This window comes from Tenrec ecaudatus, chromosome 16 (assembly GCF_050624435.1).
Source record: "Tenrec ecaudatus isolate mTenEca1 chromosome 16, mTenEca1.hap1, whole genome shotgun sequence".
In the NCBI taxonomy this organism is placed as follows: Eukaryota; Metazoa; Chordata; class Mammalia; order Afrosoricida; family Tenrecidae; genus Tenrec; species Tenrec ecaudatus.
Window position 1 is genome coordinate 34471516 of NC_134545.1, and position 20380 is coordinate 34491895.

The window sequence follows — 20380 nt, forward strand, 5'->3', positions numbered from 1 at the left end:
ACTTGGACTATCTACGTTACCTAGCGGGCACTTGGACTATGTACGTTTCCTAGCGGGTACTTGGACTAGATACGTTCCCTAGCGGGCACTTGGTCTATCTAGGTTAACTAGCGGGCACTTGGACTATCTAGGTTAACTAGCGAGCACTTTGACTATCTAGGTTAACTACCGGGCATTTGGACTATTAGGACCCCTAGTGGGCATTTGGACTATATTTGTTACCTAGCGGGCACTTGGACTATGTAGGTTAATGAACGGGCACTTGGACTATCTAGGTTAACTACTTCGCACTTGGACTATGTAGTTTCCCTAGCGGGCATTTGGACTCTTTAGGTTACCTAGCGGGCACTTGGACTATATAGGTTACCTAGCAGACACTTGGACTATCTAGGTTACCTAGCAGGCACTTTGACTATCTAGGTTAACTAACGGGCACTTGGACTATGTAGGTTGCCTAGCGGGCACTTGGATTATGTAGGTTCACTATAGGGCACTTGGACTATCTAGGTTACCTAGCTGGCACTTGAACTATCTACGTTACCTAGCGGGTACTTGGAGTATGTAGGTTACCTACCGAGCTATTGGACTATCTAGGTTACCTAGCGGGCACTTGGACTATCTAGGTTAACTAACGGGCACTTGGACTATGTAGGTTAACTAGCGGGCCCTTGGAATATGTAGGTTAACTAGCGGGCACTTGGACTATCTAGGTTAACTAGCGGGCCATTGGACTATGTAGGTTAACTAGGGGGCCCTTGGACTATGTAAGTTAACTAGTGGGCCCTTGGACTATGTAGGTTACATAGTGGGCACTTGGACGATCTAGGTTAACTAGCGGGTACTTGGACTATGTAGGTTAACTAGCGGGCCCTTGGACTATGTAGATTAACTAGCGGCACTTGGACTATCTACATTAACTAGCGGGCCCTTGGACTATGTAGATTCCCTGGCAGGCACTTGGACTATGTATGTTCCCTAGCGGGCACTTGGACTATGTTGGTTCACTAGCAGTCACTTGGACTATGTAGGTTCCAGAGCGGGCACTTGGACTATCTAGGTTCCCTAGCGGGCACTTGTACTATGTAGGTTAATTAGCGGACACTTGGACGATCTAGGTTAACTAGCGAATACTTGGATTATGTAGGTTAACTAGCGGGCCCTTGAACAATGTAGATTAACTAGCGGCACTTGGACTATCTACATTAACTAGCGGGTCCTTGGACAATGTAGATTGCCTAGCGGGCCCTTGGACAATGTAGGTTCCCTAGCGGGCACTTGGACTCTGTATGTTCCCTACGGACACTTGAACTATGTATGTTAACTACCGGGCACTTGGACTATGTAGGTTAACTAGCGGGCCCTTGGACTATCTAGGTTACCTAGCGGGCACTTGGACTATGTAGGTTAACTACCGGGCACTTGCATTATCTAGGTTACCGAACGGGTATTTGGACTATGTAGGTAACCTAGCGGGCACTTGGAGAGTCTAGGTTACCTAGGGGGCACTTGGACGTCTAGGTTAACGAACGGGCACTTGGACTATGTATGTTGCATAGCGGGCAATTGGACTATCTAGGTTAGGTAACGGGCACAAGAACTATCTAGGTTACCTAGCTGGCACTTGAACTATCTACGTTATAGCGGGTTCTTGGAGTATTTAGGTTACCTAGCGGGCTGTTGGACTATCTAAGTTACCAAGCGGGCACTGGGACTATCTAGGTTAACTAACGGGCACTTGGACTATGTAGGTTCCCTAGCGGGCCCATGGACTATGTAGGTTCCCTAGCGAGCACTTGGACTATGTGGGTTCCCTAGCAGGCATTTGGACTATATAGGTTAACTAACGGGCACTTGGACTATGTAGGTTCCCTAGCGGGCTCTTGGATTATGTAGGTTCCCTATCGGGCACTTGGACTATGTAGGTTACCTAGCGGGCACTTGGACTATGTAGGTTACCTAGCGGTCACTTGGACTATATAGGTTCCCTATCGGGCATTTGGATTATGTAGGTTACCTAGCGAGCCCTTGGACTATCTAGGTTACCTAGGGGGAACCTGGACTATGTAGGTTAACTAGTGGGCACTTGGACTATGTAGGTTACCTAGCGGGCACTTGGACTATGTACGTTCCCTAGCGGGCATGGACTATCTACGTTACCTAGTGGGCACTTGGACTATGTACGTTACCTAGCGGGCACTTGGACTATGTACATTTCCTAGCGGGTACTTGGACTAGATAGGTTCCCTAGCGGGCACTAGGTCTATCTAGGTTAACTAGCGGGCACTTGGACTATCTATATTAACTAGCGAGCACTTGGACTATCTAGGTTAACTAGAGGGCATTTGGACTATTAGGGCCCCTAGCGGGCATTTGGACTATATTGGTTACCTAGCGGGCACTTGGACTATGTAGGTTAACAAACGGGCACTTGGACTATCTAGGTTGACTAGCTGGCACTTGGACAATGTAGTTTCCCTAGCGGGCATTTGGACTATTTAGGTTACCTAGCGGACACTTGGACTATCTAGGTTGCCTAGCAGGCACTTTGACTATCTAGGTTAACTAACGGGCACTTGGACTATGTAGGTTGCCTAGCGGGCACTTGGATTATATAGGTTCACTATCGGGCACTTGGACTATCTAGGTTACCTAGCTGGCACTTGAACTATCTATGTTACCTAGCAGTTACTTGGAGTATGTAGGTTACCTACCAGGCTGTTGGAATATCTAGGTTACCTAGCGGGCACTTGGACTATCTAGGTTAACTAACGGCACTTGGACTATGTAGGTCCCCTAGCGGGCCCTTGGACTATGTAAGTTCCCTAGCGGGCCCTTGGACTATGTAGGATAACTAGCGGGCCCTGGGACTATATAGGTTAACTAGCGGGCACTTGGACTATCTAGATTAACTAGCGGGCCATTGGACTATGTAGGTTAACTAGCGGGCACCAGGTCTATCTAGGTTAACTAGCGGGCATTTGGACTATCTAGGTTAACTAGCGAGCACTTGGACTATCTAGGTTAACTAGCGGGCATTTGGACTATTAGGGCCCCAAGCGGGCACTTGGACTATATTGTTTACCTAGCGGGCACGAGGACTATGTAGGTTAACGAACGGGCACTTGGACTATCTAGGTTAACTAGCTGGCACTTGGACTATGTAGTTTCCCTAGCGGGCATTTGGACTATTTAGGTTACCTAGCGGGCACTTGGACTATATAGGTTACCTAGCGGACACTTGGACTATCTAGGTTACCTAGCAGGCACTTTGAGTATCTAGGTTAACTAACGTGCACTTGGACTATGTAGGTTGCCTAGCGGGCACATGGTTTATGTAGGTTCACTATCGGGCACTTGGACTATCTAGGTTACCTAGCGGGTACTTGCAGTATGTAGGTTACCTACCGGTCTGTTGGACTATCTAGGTTATCTAGCGGGCACTTGGACTATCTAGGTTGACTAACGGGCACTTGGAGTATGTAGGTTCCCTAGCCGGCCCTTGGACTATGTAAGTTCCCTAGCGGGCACGTGGACTATGTAGGTCAACTAGCAGGCACTTGGATTATGTAGGTTTCCTATCGGGCACTTGGACTATGTAGGTTAACTAGAGGGCATTTGGACTATGTAGGTTACCTAGCGGGCACTTGGACTATCTACGTTACCTCGCGGGTACTTGGACTATGAAGGTATCCTAGCGGGCACAAGGATTATCTGGGTTACCTAGCGGGCACTTGGACTATGTAGGTTAACTAGAGGGCATTTGTACTATGTAGGTTACCTAGTGGGCACTTGGACTATCTAGGTTACCTAGCAGGCACTTTGAGTATCTAGGTTAACTAACGTGCACTTGGACTATGTAGGTTGCCTAGCGGGCACATGGTTTATGTAGGTTCACTATCGGGCACTTGGACTATCTAGGTTACCTAGCGGGTACTTGCAGTATGTAGGTTACCTACCGGTCTGTTGGACTATCTAGGTTATCTAGCGGGCACTTGGACTATCTAGGTTGACTAACGGGCACTTGGACTATGTAGGTTCCCTAGCCGGCCCTTGGACTATGTAAGTTCCCTAGCGGGCACGTGGACTATGTAGGTCAACTAGCGGGCACTTGGATTATGTAGGTTTCCTATCGGGCACTTGGACTATGTAGGTTAACTAGAGGGCATTTGGACTATGTAGGTTACCTAGCGGGCACTTGGACTATCTACGTTACCTCGCGGGTACTTGGACTATGAAGGTATCCTAGCGGGCACAAGGATTATCTGGGTTACCTAGCGGGCACTTGGACTATGTAGGTTACCTAGTGGGCACTTGGACTATCTAGGTTACCTAGCTGGCACTTGAACTATCTACGTTACCTAGCGGGTACTTGGACTATGAAGGTTCCCTAGCGGGCACTAGGATTATCTGGGTTACCTAGCGGGCACTTGGACTATGTAGGTCAACTAGCGGGCACTTGTATTATGTAGGTTCCCTATCGGGCATTTGGACTATGTAGGTTACCTAGCGGGCACTTGGACTATGTAGGTTCGCTATCGGGCACTTGGAAAATGTAGGTTAACTAGGGGGCACTAGGACGATGTAGGTTACCTAGCGGGCCCATAGACTATCTAGGTTACCTAGAGGGCATTTGGACTATGTAGGCTCCCTAGCGGTTATTTGGACTATATAGATTACTTAGAGGGCACTTACACTTTGTGGGTTACCTAGCGGGCACTTGGACTATCTAGGTTACCTAGCAGGCACTTGAACTATCTACGTTACCTAGCGGGTACTTGGAGTATATAGGTTACCTACCGGGCTGTTGGACTATCTAGGTTACCTAGAGGGCACTTGGACTATCTAGGTTAACTAACGGGCATTTGGACTATCTAGGTTACCTAGGGGGAACCTGGACTATGTAGGTTAACTAGTGGGCACTTGGACTATCTAGGTTACCTAGCAGGCACGTGGACTATGTACGGTCCCTAGCAGGCCCTTGGATTATCTACGTTACCTAGCGGGCACTTAGACTATGTACGTTACCTAGCGGGCACTTGGACTATGTACGTTTCCTAGCGGGTACTTGGACTAGATAGGTTCCCTAGAGGGCACTTGGTCTATCTAGGTTAACTAGCTGGCACTTGGAGTATTAGGGCCCCTCGCGGGCATTTGGACTATATTGGTTACCTCGCGGGAACTTGGACTATGTAGGTTAACTAGCGGGCACTTGGACTATCTAGGTTAACTAGCGGGCCATTGGACTATGTAGGTTAACTAGCGGGCCCTTGGACTATGTAGGTTAACTAGCGGGCCCTTGGACTATGTAGGTTACATAGTGGGCACTTGGACGATCTAGGTTAACTAGCGGGTACTTGGACTATGTAGGTTAACTAGCGGGCCCTTGGACTATGTAGATTAACTAGCGGCACTTGGACTATCTACATTAACTAGCGGGCCCTTGGACTATGTAGATTCCCTGACAGGCACTTGGACTATGTATGTTCCAGAGCGGGCACTTGGACTATGTAGGTTCCCTAGCAGTCACTTGGACTATGTAGGTTCCAGAGCGGGCACTTGGACTATCTAGGTTCCCTAGCGGGCACTTGTACTATGTAGGTTAATTAGCGGACACTTGGACGATCTAGGTTAACTAGCGGTTACTTGGATTATGTAGGTTAACTAGCGGGCCCTTGAACTATGTAGATTAACTAGCGGCACTTGGACTATCTACATTAACTAGCGGATCCTTGGACTATGTAGATTGCCTAGCGGGCCCTTGGACAATGTAGGTTCCCTAGCAGGCACTTGGACTCTGTATGTTCCCTACGGACACTTGAACTATGTAAGTTAACTACCGGGCACTTGGACTATGTAGGTTAACTAGCGGGCCCTTGGACTATCTAGGTTACCTAGCGGGCACTTGGACTATGTAGGTTAACTACCGGATACTTGCATTATCTAGGTTACCGAATGGGCATTTGGACTATGTAGGTAACCTAGCGGGCACTTAGAGAGTCTAGGTTACTTAGGGGGCACTTGGACTTCTAGGTTAACGAACGGGCACTTGGACTATGTATGTTGCATAGCGTGCAATTGGACTATCTAGGTTAGGTAACGGGCACAAGAACTATATAGTATACCTAGCTGGCACTTGAACTATCTACGTTATAGCGGGTTCTTGGAGTATGTAGGTTACCTAGCGGGCTGTTGGACTATCTAAGTTACCAAGCGGGCACTGGGACTATCTAGGTTAACTAACGGGTACTTGGACTATGTAGGTTCCCTAGCGGGCCCATGGACTATGTAGGTTCCCTAGCGAGCTCTTGGACTATGTGGGTTCCCTAGCGGGCATTTGGACAATCTAGGTTAACTAACGGGCACTTGGACTATGTAGGTTCCCTAGCGGGCACTTGGATTATGTAGGTTCCCTATCGGGCACTTGGACTATGTAGGTTAACTAGCGGGCATTTGGACTATGTAGGTTACCTAGCGGGCACTTGGACTATGTAGGTTACCTAGCGGGCACATGGACTTTATAGGTTCCCTATCGGGCATTTGAACTATGTAGGTTACCTAGCGGGCCCTTGGACTATCTAGTTTACCTAGGGAGAACCTGGACTATGTAGGTTAACTAGTGGGCACTTGGACTATCTAGGTTACCTAGCGGGCACTTGGACTATGTACGTTCCCTAGCGGGCACATGGACTATGTAGGTTACCTAGCGGACACTTGGAAGATCTAGGTTACCTAGCAGACACTTTGACTATCTAGGTTAACTAACGGGCACTTGGACTATGTAGGTTGCCTAGCGGGCACTTGGATTATGTAGGTTCACTATCGGGCACTTGGACTATGTTTGTTAACTAGCGGACACTTGCACTATGTAGGTTAACTAGCGGGCCCATTGACTATGTAGGTTAACTAGCGGGCACTTGGACGATCTTGGTTAACTAGCGGGCACTTGGACGATATAGGTTAACGAGCGGGCACTTGGATTATCTTGGTTACCTAGCGGGCACTTAGACTATGTAGGTTCCCTAGCGGGCATTTGGACTATATAGATAACCTAGCGGCATTTAGACATTGTAGGTTAACTAGCTGGCACTTGAACTATCTACGTTGCCTAGCAGGTTCTTGGAGTATGTAGGTTACCTAGCGGGCTGTTGGACTATGTAGGTAACCTAGTGGTCACTTGAACTGTCTAGGTTACCTAGCGGGCAATTGGACTATGTAGGTTAACTAGCGGGCACTTGAACTATGTAGGTTAACTAGCGGGCCCTTGGACTATGTAGGTTAACTAGCGTGCACTTGGAAGATCTAGGTAAACTAGCGGGTACTTGGACTATGTAGGTTAACTAGCGGGCCCTTGGACTATGTAGGTTACATAGTGGGCACTTGGACGATCTAGGTTAACTAGCGGGTACTTGGACTATGTAGGTTAACTAGCGGGCCCTTGGACTATGTAGATTAACTAGCGGCACTTGGACTATCTACATTAACTAGCGGGCCCTTGGACTATGTAGATTCCCTGACAGGCACTTGGACTATGTATGTTCCAGAGCGGGCACTTGGACTATGTAGGTTCCCTAGCAGTCACTTGGACTATGTAGGTTCCAGAGCGGGCACTTGGACTATCTAGGTTCCCTAGCGGGCACTTGTACTATGTAGGTTAATTAGCATACACTTGGACGATCTAGGTTAACTAGCGGGTACTTGGATTATGTAGGTTAACTAGCGGGCCCTTGAACTATGTAGATTAACTAGCGGCACTTGGACTATCTACATTAACTAGCGGATCCTTGGACTATGTAGATTGCCTAGCGGGCCCTTGGACAATGTAGGTTCCCTAGCGGGCACTTGGACTCTGTATGTTCCCTACGGACACTTGAACTATGTAAGTTAACTACCGGGCACTTGGACTATGTAGGTTAACTAGCGGGCCCTTGGACTATCTAGGTTACCTAGCGGGCACTTGGACTATGTAGGTTAACTACCGGGTACTTGCATTATCTAGGTTACCGAATGGGCATTTGGACTATGTAGGTAACCTAGCGGGCACTTAGAGAGTCTAGGTTACTTAGGGGGCACTTGGACTTCTAGGTTAACGAATGGGCACTTGGACTATGTATGTTGCATAGCGTGCAATTGGACTATCTAGGTTAGGTAACGGGCACAAGAACTATATAGTTTACCTAGCTGGCACTTGAACTATCTACGTTATAGCGGGTTCTTGGAGTATGTAGGTTACCTAGCGGGCTGTTGGACTATCTAATTTACCAAGCGGGCACTGGGACTATCTAGGTTAACTAACGGGTACTTGGACTATGTAGGTTCCCTAGCGGGCCCATGGACTATGTAGGTACCCTAGCGAGCACTTGGACTATGTGGGTTCCCTAGCGGGCATTTGGACAATCTAGGTTAACTAACGGGCACTTGGACTATGTAGGTTCCCTAGCGGGCACTTGGATTATGTAGGTTCCCTATCGGGCACTTGGACTATGTAGGTTAACTAGCGGGCATTTGGACTATGTAGGTTACCTAGCGGGCACTTGGACTATGTAGGTTACCTAGCGGGCACATGGACTTTATAGGATCCCTATCGGGCATTTGAACTATGTAGGTTACCTAGCGGGCCCTTGGACTATCTAGTTTACCTAGGGAGAACCTGGACTATGTAGGTTAACTAGTGGGCACTTGGACTATCTAGGTTACCTAGCGGGCACTTGGACTATGTACGTTCCCTAGCGGGCACATGGACTATGTAGGTTACCTAGCGGACACTTGGAAGATCTAGGTTACCTAGCAGACACTTTGACTATCTAGGTTAACTAACGGGCACTTGGACTATGTAGGTTGCCTAGCGGGCACTTGGATTATATAGGTTCACTATCGGGCACTTGGACTATGTTTGTTAACTAGCGGACACTTGCACTATGTAGGTTAACTAGCGGGCCCATTGACTATGTAGGTTAACTAGCGGGCACTTGGACGATCTTGGTTAACTAGCGGGCACTTGGACCATATAGGTTAACTAGCGGGCACTTGGATTATCTTGGTTACCTAGCGGGCACTTGGACTATGTAGGTTCCCTAGCGGGCATTTGGACTATATAGATAACCTAGCGGGCATTTAGACATTGTAGGTTAACTAGCTGGCACTTGAACTATCTACGTTGCCTAGCAGGTTCTTCGAGTATGTAGGTTACCTAGCGGGCTGTTGGACTATGTAGGTAACCTAGTGGTCACTTGAACTGTCTAGGTTACCTAGCGGGCAATTGGACTATGTAGGTTAACTAGCGGGCATTTGGACTATGTAGGTTAACTAGCGGGCCCTTGGACTATGTAGGTTAACTAGCGTGCACTTGGAAGATCTAGGTAAACTAGCGGGTACTTGGACTATGTAGGTTAACTAGCGGGCCTTTGGACTATGTAGGTTAACTAGCGGGCCTTTGGACTATGTAGATTAACTAGCGGCACTTGGACTATCTATGTTAACTAGCGGGCCCTTGGACTATGTAGATTGCCTAGCGGGCACTTGGACTATGTAGGTTCCCTAGCGGGCATTTGGACTATATAGATAACCTAGCGGGCACTTAGACTTTGTAGGTTACCTAGCTGGCACTTGAACTATCTACGTTGCCTAGCAGGTTCTTGGAGTATGTAGGTTACCTAGCGGGCTGTTGGACTATCTAGGTTACCTAGCAGGCATTGGACTATCTAGGTTAACTAACGGAAACTTGGACTATGTAAGTTCCCTATCGGGCACTTGGACTAGGTAGGTTCCCTAGAGGGCACTTGGTCTATCTAGATTAACTAGTGGGCACTTGGACTATCTAGCTTAACTAGGGAGCACTTGGACTATCTAGGATAACTAGCAGGCACTTGGACTATTAGGGTCCTTAGCGGGCATTTGGACTATATAGGTTACCTAGCGGGCACTTGGACTATGTAGGTTAACGAGCAGGCACTTGGACTATGTAGGTAACCTAGTGGTCACTTGAACTGTCTAGGTTACCTAGCGGGCAATTGGACTATGTAGGTTAACTAGCGGGCACTTGGACTATGTAGGTTAACTAGCGGGCCCTTGGACTATGTAGGTTAACTAGCGTGCACTTGGAAGATCTAGGTAAACTAGCGGGTACTTGGACTATGTAGGTTAACTAGCTGGCCTTTGGACTATGTAGGTTAACTAGCGGGCCTTTGGACTATGTAGATTAACTAGCGGCACTTGGACTATCTATGTTAACTAGCGGGCCCTTGGACTATGTAGATTGCCTAGCGGGCACTTGGACTATGTAGGTTCCCTAGCGGGCACTTGGACTATGAATGTTCCCTACGGACACTTGAACTATGTAAGTTAACTACCGGGCCTTGGACGATGTAGGTTAACTAGCGGGCCCTTGCACTATGTAGGCTAACTAGCGGGCCCATGGATTATGTAGGTTTACTAGCAGGCACTTGGACTATCTAGGTTAACCAGCGGGCACTTGGACTATGTAGTTTCCCTAGCGGGCATTTGGACTATTTATGTTACCTAGCGGGCACTTGGACTATGTAGGTTACCTAGTGGGCACTTGGACTATCTAGGTTACCTAGCAGGCACTCTGACTATCTAGGTTAACTAACGGGCACTTGGACTATGTAGGTTGCCTAGAGGACACTTGGATTATGTAGGTTCTCTATCGGGCACTTTGACTATGTAGGTTAACTAGCGAGCACTTGGACTGTCTAGGTTACCTAGTGGGCCCTTGGATTATCTCGGTTAACGAACGGGCACTTGGATTATCTAGGTTAACGAACGGGCACTTGGACTATGTAGGTTACCTATCCGCCACTTGGACTATCTAGGTTAGCTAACAGGCACTTGGACTATCTAGGTTCCCTAGCGGGCACTTGTACTATCTAGGTTACCTAGGTGGCACTTTGACTATGTAAGTCAACTAGCGGGCCCTTGGAGTATCTAGGTTAGCCAATGGGCACTTAGATTATGTAGCTTAACTAGCGGGAACTTGGAATATGTAGGTTAAGTAGCGGACACTTTCACAATGAAGGTTAACTAGGGGCCATGTACTATCTAGGTTAACTAGCGGGCACTTGGACTATGTAGGTCAACTAGCGGGCCCTTGGACTATCTAGGTTAGCCAACGGGAACTGAGATTATGTAGGTTATTTAGCGGGCACTTGGAATATATAGGTAAAGTAGCGGACACTTGCACTATGAAGATCAAGTAGCGGGCCCATGGACTATGTAGGTTTACTAGCGGGCCCTTGGACTATCTAGGTTCCCTAAAGGGCACTTGGACTATCTAGGTTACCGAACGGGCACTTGGACTATCTAGGTTACCTAGCGGTCACTTGGACTATGTAGGCTAACTAGGGGGCCCTTGGACGATCTAGGTTACCTAACGGGTTCTTGAACTATCTAGGTTAACTAGCGGGCACTTGCAGTATCTTGGTTACCTAGCGGGCACTTAGACTATGTACGTTCCCTAGAGGGCACTTGGACTATCTATGTTAACTAGCGGGCACTTGGAATATGTAGGTTAACTAGCGGACACATGCACTCTGTAGGTTACCTAGCAGGCACATGGACTATCTAGGTTAAGTAGCGGGCACTTGGACTATCTAGGATAACTAGCGTGCACTTGGACTATGTAGGTTCCTTAGCGGGCACTTGGACTATCTAGGTTGCCTAGCGGGCACTTGGATGATATAAGTTAACTAGCGTGCCCTTGGAATATCTAGGTTACGTAGCGGGCACTTGGTATATAGGTTAACTAGCGGGCACTTGGACTATGTAGGTTAACTAGAGGACACGTGGACTATCTAGGTTAACTAGTGGGCCCTTGGACTATGTAGGTTAACTAGCAGGCACCTGGACAATCTAGGTTAACTAGCGAGCACTTGTACTATCTAGGTTATCTAGCGGGCATGTGGACTATTAGGGCCCCTAGCGGGCATTTGGACTATATTGGTTACCTAGCGGGCACTTGGACTATGTAGGTTAACGAACGGGCACTTGGACTATCTAGGTTAACTAGCTGGCACTTGGACTATGTAGTTTCCCTAGCGGGCATTTGGACTATTTAGGTTACCTAGCGGGCACTTGGACTATGTAGGTTACCTAGCAGACACTTGGACTATCTAGGTTACCTAGCAGGCACTTTAACTATCTAGGTTAACTAACGGGCACTTGGACTATGTAGGTTGCCTAGCGGGCACTTGGATTATGTAGGTTCACTATCGGGCACTTGGACTATGTAGGTTAATCGCGGACACTTGCACTATGTAGGTTAACTATCGGGCCCATTGACTATGTAGGTTAACTAGCGGGCACTTGGACGATCTAGGTAACTAGCGGGCACTTGGACGATATTGGTTAACTAGCGGGCACTTGGATTATCTAGGTTAGCTAGCGGGCTCTTGCACTATGTCGGTTAACTAGCGGGTCCATTGATTATGTAGGTTAACTAGCGGGCACTTGGACGATCTAGGTTAACTAGCGGGCACTTGGACGATCTAGGTTAACTAGCGGGCACTTGGACGATATAGGTTAACTAGTGGGCATTTGGATTGTCTAGGTTACCTAGCGGGCACTTGGACTATGTAGGTTCCCTGGCGGGCATTTGGACTATATAGATAACCGAGCAGGCACTTAGACTTTGTAGGTTGCCTAGCGGGCACTTGGACGATATAGGTTAACTAGCGTGCCCTTGGACTATGTAGGTTAACTTGAGGACACGTGGACTATCTAGGTTAACTAGTGGGCCCTTGGACTATGTAGGTTAACTAGCGGGCACCTGGACAATCTAGGTTAACTAGCGAGCACTTGGAAGATCTAGGTTAACCAGCGGGCACTTGGACTATCAAAGTGAACAAGTGAGCCCTTGGACTATGTAGGTTAACTAGCGCGCCCTTGGACTATCTAGGTTACCTAGCGGGCACTTGGACTATATAGGTTACCTAGCGGGCACTTGGACTATCTAGGCTACCTGGCAGGCACTTGAACTATCTACGTTACCTAGCAGGTACTTGGAGTATGTAGGTTACCTACCGGGCTGTTGGACTATCTAGGTTACCTAGCGGGCACTTGGACTATCTAGGTTAACTAACGGGCACTTGGACTATGTAGGTTCCCTAGCGGGCCCTTGGACTATGTAGGTTCCCTATTGGGCACTTGGACTATGTGGGTTCCCTAGCGGGCATTTGGACTATCTAGGTGACCTAACGGGCACTTGGACTATATAGGTTCCCTAGCGGTCACTTGGATTATGTAGGTTCCCTATCGGGCACTTGGACTTTGGAGGTTAACTAGCGGGCATTTGGACCATGTAGGTTACCTAGAGGGTACTTGGACTATGTAGGTGCCCTATCGGGCACTTGGAGAATGTAGGTTAACTAGGGGGCACTAGGACAATGTAGGTTACCTAGCGGGCCCTTGGACTATCTAGGTTACCTAGGGGGAACCTGGACTATGTAGGTTAACTAGTTGGCACTTGGACTATCTAGGTTACCTAGCAGGCATTTGGACTATGTACTTTCCCTAGCAGGCCCTTGCACTATCTAGGTTACCTAGCGGGCACTTAGACTATGTACGTTATCTAGCGGGCACTTGGACTATGTACGTTTCCTAGCGGGTACTTGGACTAGATAGGTTCCCTAGCGGGCACTTGGTCTATCTAGGTTAACTAGCGGGCACTTGGACTATCTAGGTTAACTATCGGGCATTTGGACTATCAGGGCCCCTAGCGGGCATTTGGACTATATTGGTTACCTAGCGGGCACTTGGACTATGTAGGTTAACGAACGGGCACTTGGACTATGTAGGTAACCTAGTGGTCACTTGAAATGTTTAGGTTACCTCTCGGGCACTTGGACTATGTAGGTTAACTAGGGGGCACTTGGACTATGTAGATTAACTAGCGGCACTTGGACTATCTACATTAACTAGCGGGCCCTTGGACTATGTAGATTCCCTAGAGGGCATTTGGACTATTTAGGTTACCTAGCGGGCACTTGGACTATGTAGGTTACCTAGCGGGCATTTGGAGAGTCTAGGTTACCTAGCAGGCACTTTGACTATCTAGGTTAACTAAAGGGCACTTGGACTATGTAGGTTAACTAGCGGGCACTTGGACTGTCTAGGTTACCTAGTGGGCACTTGGATTATCTCGGTCAACGAATGGGCACTTGGATTATCTAGGTTAACGAAGGGGCACTTGGAATATGTAGGTTATCTAGCCGCCACTTGGACTATCTAGGTTAGCTAACAGGCACTTGTACTATCTAGGTTACCTAGCGGGCACTTTGACTATGTAAGTCAACTAGCGGGCCCTTGGACTATATAGGTTAGCCAACGGGCACTTAGATTATGTAGGTTAACTAGCGGGCACTTATAATATGTAGGTTAACTAGCGGGCACTTGCACTACGTAGGTTACCTAGCAGGCACTTGGGCTATCTAGGTTAACTAACGGGCACTTGGACTATCTAGGAAAACTAGCATGCACTTGGACTACGTAGGTTCCTTTGCGGGCACTTGGACTATCTAGGTTGCCTCGCGGGCACTTGGACGATATAAGTTAACTAACGTGCCCTTGGAATATCTAGGTTACGTAGCGGGTACTTGGTATATAGGTTAACTAGTGGGCCCTTGGAATATGTAGGTTAACTAGCGGGGACTTGGACAATCTAGGTTAACTAGAGGGCACTATGAAGATCTAGGTTTACTAGCGGGCACTTGGACTATCAAAGTGAACATGTGAGCCCTTGGACTATGTAGGTTAACTAGCGGGCCCTTGGACTATCTAGGTTACCTAGCGGGCACTTGGACTATATAGGATACCTAGCGGGCACTTGGACTGTCTAGATTACATAGCGGGCACTTGGACTATGTAGGTTAACTAGCGAGCACTTGGACTCTAGGTTATCTAGCGGACACTTGGACTATCTAGGTTACCTAGCGGGCCCTTGGACTATGTAGGTTAACTAGCGGGCACTTGGACTATCTAGGTTAACTAGCGGGCCCTTGGACGATGTAGTTTAACTAGCGGGCCCTTGGACTATGTAGGTTAACTAGCGGGCCCTTGGACTTTGTAGGTTTACTAGCGTGCACTTGGAAGATCTAGGTAAACTAGCGGGTACTTGGACTATGTAGGTTAACTAGCGAGCCTTTGGACTATGTAGATTAACTAGCGGCACTTGGACTATCTACGTTAACTAGCGGGCCCTTGGACTATATATGTTCCAGAGCGGCACTTCGACTATGTAGGTTCCCTAGCAGGCACTTGGACTATGTAGGTTCCCTTGGGGGCACTTGGACTATGTAGGTTAACTAGCGGACACTTGGACGATCTAGGTTAACTAGCAGGTACTTGGATTATGTAGGTTAAATAGCGGGCCCTTGGAATATGTAGATTGCCTAGCGGGCACTTGGACTATGTAGGTTCCAGAGCGGGTACTTCGACTATGTAGGTTCCCTAGCAGGCACTTGGACTATGTAGGTTACCTAGCGGGCAATTGGACTATGTAGGTTAACTAGCGGACACTTGGACGATCTAGGTTAACTAGCAGGTACTTGGACTATGTAGATTAACTAGCAGCACTTGGACTATCTACGTTAACTAGCGGGCCCTTGGATTATGTAGATTGCCTAGCGATCACTTGGACTATGTAGGTTCCCTAGCGGGCACTTGGACTCTGTATTTCCCTACGGACATTTGAACTATGTAAGTTAACTACCGGGCACTTGGACTATGTAGGTTAACTAGCGGGCACTTGGACTATCTAGGTTAACTAGCGGGCCCTTGGATGATGTAGGTTAACTACCGGGCACTTGCACTATCTAGGTTACCGAACGGGCATTTGGAATATGTAGGTAACCTAGCGGACACTTGGAGAGTCTAGGTTACCTAGCGGGCACTTGGACTTCTAGGTTAACGAACGGGCTCTTGGACTATGTATGTTGCATAGCGGGCAATTGGACTATCTAGGTTAGGTAACAGGTACTTGGACTATCTAGGTTTCTTAGCGGGCACTTGGACGATCTAGGTTAACTAGCGTGCACTTGGACTATCTAGGTTTTTAGCGGGTACTTGGACTATGTAGGTTAACTACCGGGACCTTGGACTATGTAGATTAACTAGCAGAATTGGACTATCTACGTTAACTAGCGGACCCTTGGACTATGTAGATTCCCTAGCGGGCATTTGGACTATATAGATAACGTAGCGGGCAATTAGATTTTGTAGGTTACCTAGTGGCACAAGAACTATCTAGGTTACCTAGCTGGCACTTGAACTATCTACGTTATAGCGGGTTCTTGGAGTACGTAAGTTATCTAGCGGGCTGTTGGACTATCTAAGTTACCAAGCAGGCACTGGGACTATCTAGGTTAACTAACGGGCACTTGGACTATGTAGGTTCCCTAGCGGGCCCTTGGACTATGTAGGTTCCCTAGCGGGCACTTGGACTATGTGGGTTCCCTAGCGGGCATTTGGACTATCTAGGTTACCTAACGGGCACTTGGACTATGTAGGTTACCTAGCGGACACTTGAACTATGTAGGATCCCTATCGGACATTTGGACTACTTAGGTTACCTAGCGGTCACTTGGAGTATCTAGGTTAACTAGCGGGCACTTGGACTATGTAGGTCAACTAGCGGGCCCTTGGACTATATAGGTTAGCTAACTGGCACTTGGACTATGTAGGTTAACTAGCGGACACTTGCACGATCTCGGTTAACTAGCAGGCTCTTGCACTTTGTAGGTTAACTAGCGGGCCCATTGACTATGTTGGTTAACTAGCGGGCCCTTGGACGATCTAGGTTAACTAGCGGGCACTTGGACGATCTAGGTTAACTAGCGGGCACTTGGATTATCTAGGTTACCTAGCGGGCACTAGGACTATGTAGGTTCCCTAGCGATCATTTGGACTATATAGATAACATAGCGGGCACTTAGAATTTGTAGGTCATCTAGCGGGCCCTTTGACTATGTAGGTTACCTAGCGGGCACTTGGACGATCAGGTTAACTAGCGGGTACTTGGACTATGTAGGTTAACTAGCCGGCCCTTGGACTATGTAGATTAACTAGGGGCACTTGGACTATCTACGTTAACTAGCGGTCCCTTTGACTATGTCGATTCCCTAGCGGGCATTTGGACTATATAGATAACCTAGCTGGAACTTAGACTTTGTAGGTTACCTATCGGGCACTTGGACTATCTAGGTTAGGTAAAGAGCACTTGGACTATCTAGGTTTCTTAGTGGGCATTTGGAAGATCTAGGCTAACTAGAGGGCACATGGACTATCTAGGTTAACTAGCGTGCACTTGGACTATCTAGGTTTCTTAGCGAGTACTTGGACTATGTAGGTTAACTAGCGGGCCCTTGGACTATGTAGATTAACTAGTGGCACTTGGACTATCTACCTTAAGTAGCGGGCCCTTGGACTATCTAGATGAACTACCGGGCACTTGGACTATGTAGGCTAACTAGGGGTCCCTTGGACGATCTAGGTTGCCTAGCAGGAACTTGGACTATGTAGGTTAACTAGCGGGCACTTGGACTATCTAGGTTAACTAGCGTGCACTTGGACTATGTAGGTTCCTTAGCGTGAACTTGGACTATGTAGGTTCCTTAGCGGGCACTTGGACTATCTAGGTTGCCTAGTGGGCACTTGGACGATATAGGTTAACTAGCGTGCCCTTGGAATATCTAGGTTACGTAACGGGCACTTGGTATATAGGTTAACTAGCGGGCACTTGGACTATGTAGGTTAACTAAAGGACACTTGGACTATCTAGGTTAACTAGTGGGCCCTTGGACTATGTAGGTTAACTAGCGGGCACTTGGACAATCTAGGTTAACTAGCGGGCGCTTGAATGATCTAGGTTAACTAGCGGGCACTTGAACTATCAAAGTGAACAAGTGAGCCCTTGGACTATGTTGGTTAATTAGCGGGCCCTTGGACTATCTGGGTTACCTAGCGGGCACTTGGGCTATATAGGTTACCTAGCGGGCACTTGGACTATCTAGGTTAACGAACGGGCACTTGGAATATGCAGGTAACCTAGCGGGCACTTGGACTGTCTAGGTTACCTAGCGGGCACTTGGACTTCTAGGTTAACGAACGGGCTCTTGGACTATGTAGGATGCCTAGCGGGCACTTGGACTATCTAGGTTAGGTAACGGGCACTTGGACTATAGCGTGCACTTGGACTATGTAGGTTAACTAGCGAGTACTTGGACTCTAGGTTACCTAGCGGGCACTTGAACTATCTAGGTTACCTAGCGGGCCCGTGGACAATGTAGGTTTCCTAGCAGGCACTTGGACTATCTAGGTTAACGAACGGGCACTTGCACTACGTAGGTAACCTAGCGGGCATTTGGACAGTCTAGGTTAACTAGCGTGCACTTGGACTATCTAGGTTAACTAGCGGGTACTTGGACTATGTAGGTTAACTACCGGGACCTTGGACTATGTAGATTAACTAGCGGAATTGGACTATCTACGTTAACTAGCGGACCCTTGGACTATGTAGATTCCCTAGGGGGCATTTGGACTATATAGATAACGTAGCGGGCAATTAGATTTTGTAGGTTACCTAGTGGCACAAGAATTATCTAGGTTACCTAGCTGGCACTTGAACTATCTACGTTATAGCGGGTTCTTAGAGTATGTAGGTTACCTAGCGGGCTGTTGGACTATCTAAGTTACCAAGCGGGCACTGGGACTATCTAGGTTAACTAACGGGCACTTGGACTATGTAGGTTCCCTAGCGGGCCCTTGGACTATGTAGGTTCCCTTCGGGCACTTGGACTATGTGGGTTCCCTAGCGGGCATTTGGACTATCTAGGTTACCTAACGGGCACTTGGACTATGTAGGATCCCTATCGGACATTTGGACTATTTAGGTTACCTAGCGGTCACTTGGACTAACTAGGTTAACTAGCAGGCACTTGGACTATGTAGGTCAACTAGCGGGCCCTTGGACTATATAGGTTAGCAAACTGGCACTTGGACTATGTAGGTTAACTAGCTGACACTTGCACGATCTAGGTTAACTAGCAGGCTCTTGCACTTTGTAGGTTAACTAGCGGGCCCATTGACTATGTTGGTTAACTAGCGGGCACTTGGACGATCTAGGTTAACTAGCGGGCACTTGGACGATCTAGGTTACCTAGCGGGCACTTGGACTATGTAGGTTCCCTAGCGGGCATTTGGACTATATAGATAACATAGCGGGCACTTAGAATTTGTAGGTTATCTAGCGGGCCCTTTGACTATGTAGGTTACCTAGCGGGCACTTGGACGATCAGGTTAACTAGCGGGTACTTGGACTATGTAGGTTAACTAGCCTGCCCTTGGACTATGTAGATTAACTAGCGGCACTTGGACTATCTAAGTTAACTAGCGGTCCCTTTGACTATGTCGATTCCCTAGCGGGCATTTGGACTATATAGATAACCTAGCGGGCACTTAGACTTTGTAGGTTACCTAGCGGGCACTTGGACTATCTAGGTTACCTAGCTGGCACATGAACTATCTACGTTACCTAGCGGGTTCTTGGAGTATGTAGGTTACCTAGTGGGCTGTTGGACTATCTAGGTTACCAAGCGGACACTTGGACTATCTAGGTTAACTAACGGGCACTGGGACTATGTAGGTTCCCTAGCGGGACCTTGGACTATGTAAATTCCCTAGCGGGTACTTGGACTATGTGGGTTTCCTGGTGGGCATTTGGACTATCTAGGTTACCTAACGGGCACTTGGACTATGTAGGTTAACTAGAGGGCATTAGGACTATGTAGGTTCCCTATCGGGCACTTGGAGAATGTAGGTTAACGAGGGGGCACTAGGACTATGTAGGTTACCTAGCGGACCCTTGGACTACCTAGGTTACCTAGCGGGCATTTGGACTATGTAGGCTCCCTAGCGGTCATTTGGACTATATAGATTACCTAGCGGGCACTTAGACTTTGTAGGTTACCTAGCGGGCACTTGGACTATCTAGGATACCTAGCTGGCACATGAACTATCTACGTTACCTAGCGGGTACTTGGAGTATGTAGGTTACCACCGGGATGCTGGACTATCTAGGTTACCTAGCGGGCACTGGGACTATCTAGGTTAACTAACGGGCACTTGGACTATGTAGTTTCCCTAGCGGGCCCTTGGACTATGTAAGTTCCCTAGCGGGCACTTGGACTATGTGGGTTACCTAGCGGGCATTTGGACTCTCTAGGTTACCTAGCGGGCATTTGGACTATATTGGTTACTTAGCGGGCACTTGGACTATGTAGGGTAATGAACGGGCACTTGGATTATGTAGGTAACCTAGTGGTCACTTGAACTGTCTAGGTTACCCAGCGGGCACTTAGACTATGTAGGTTAA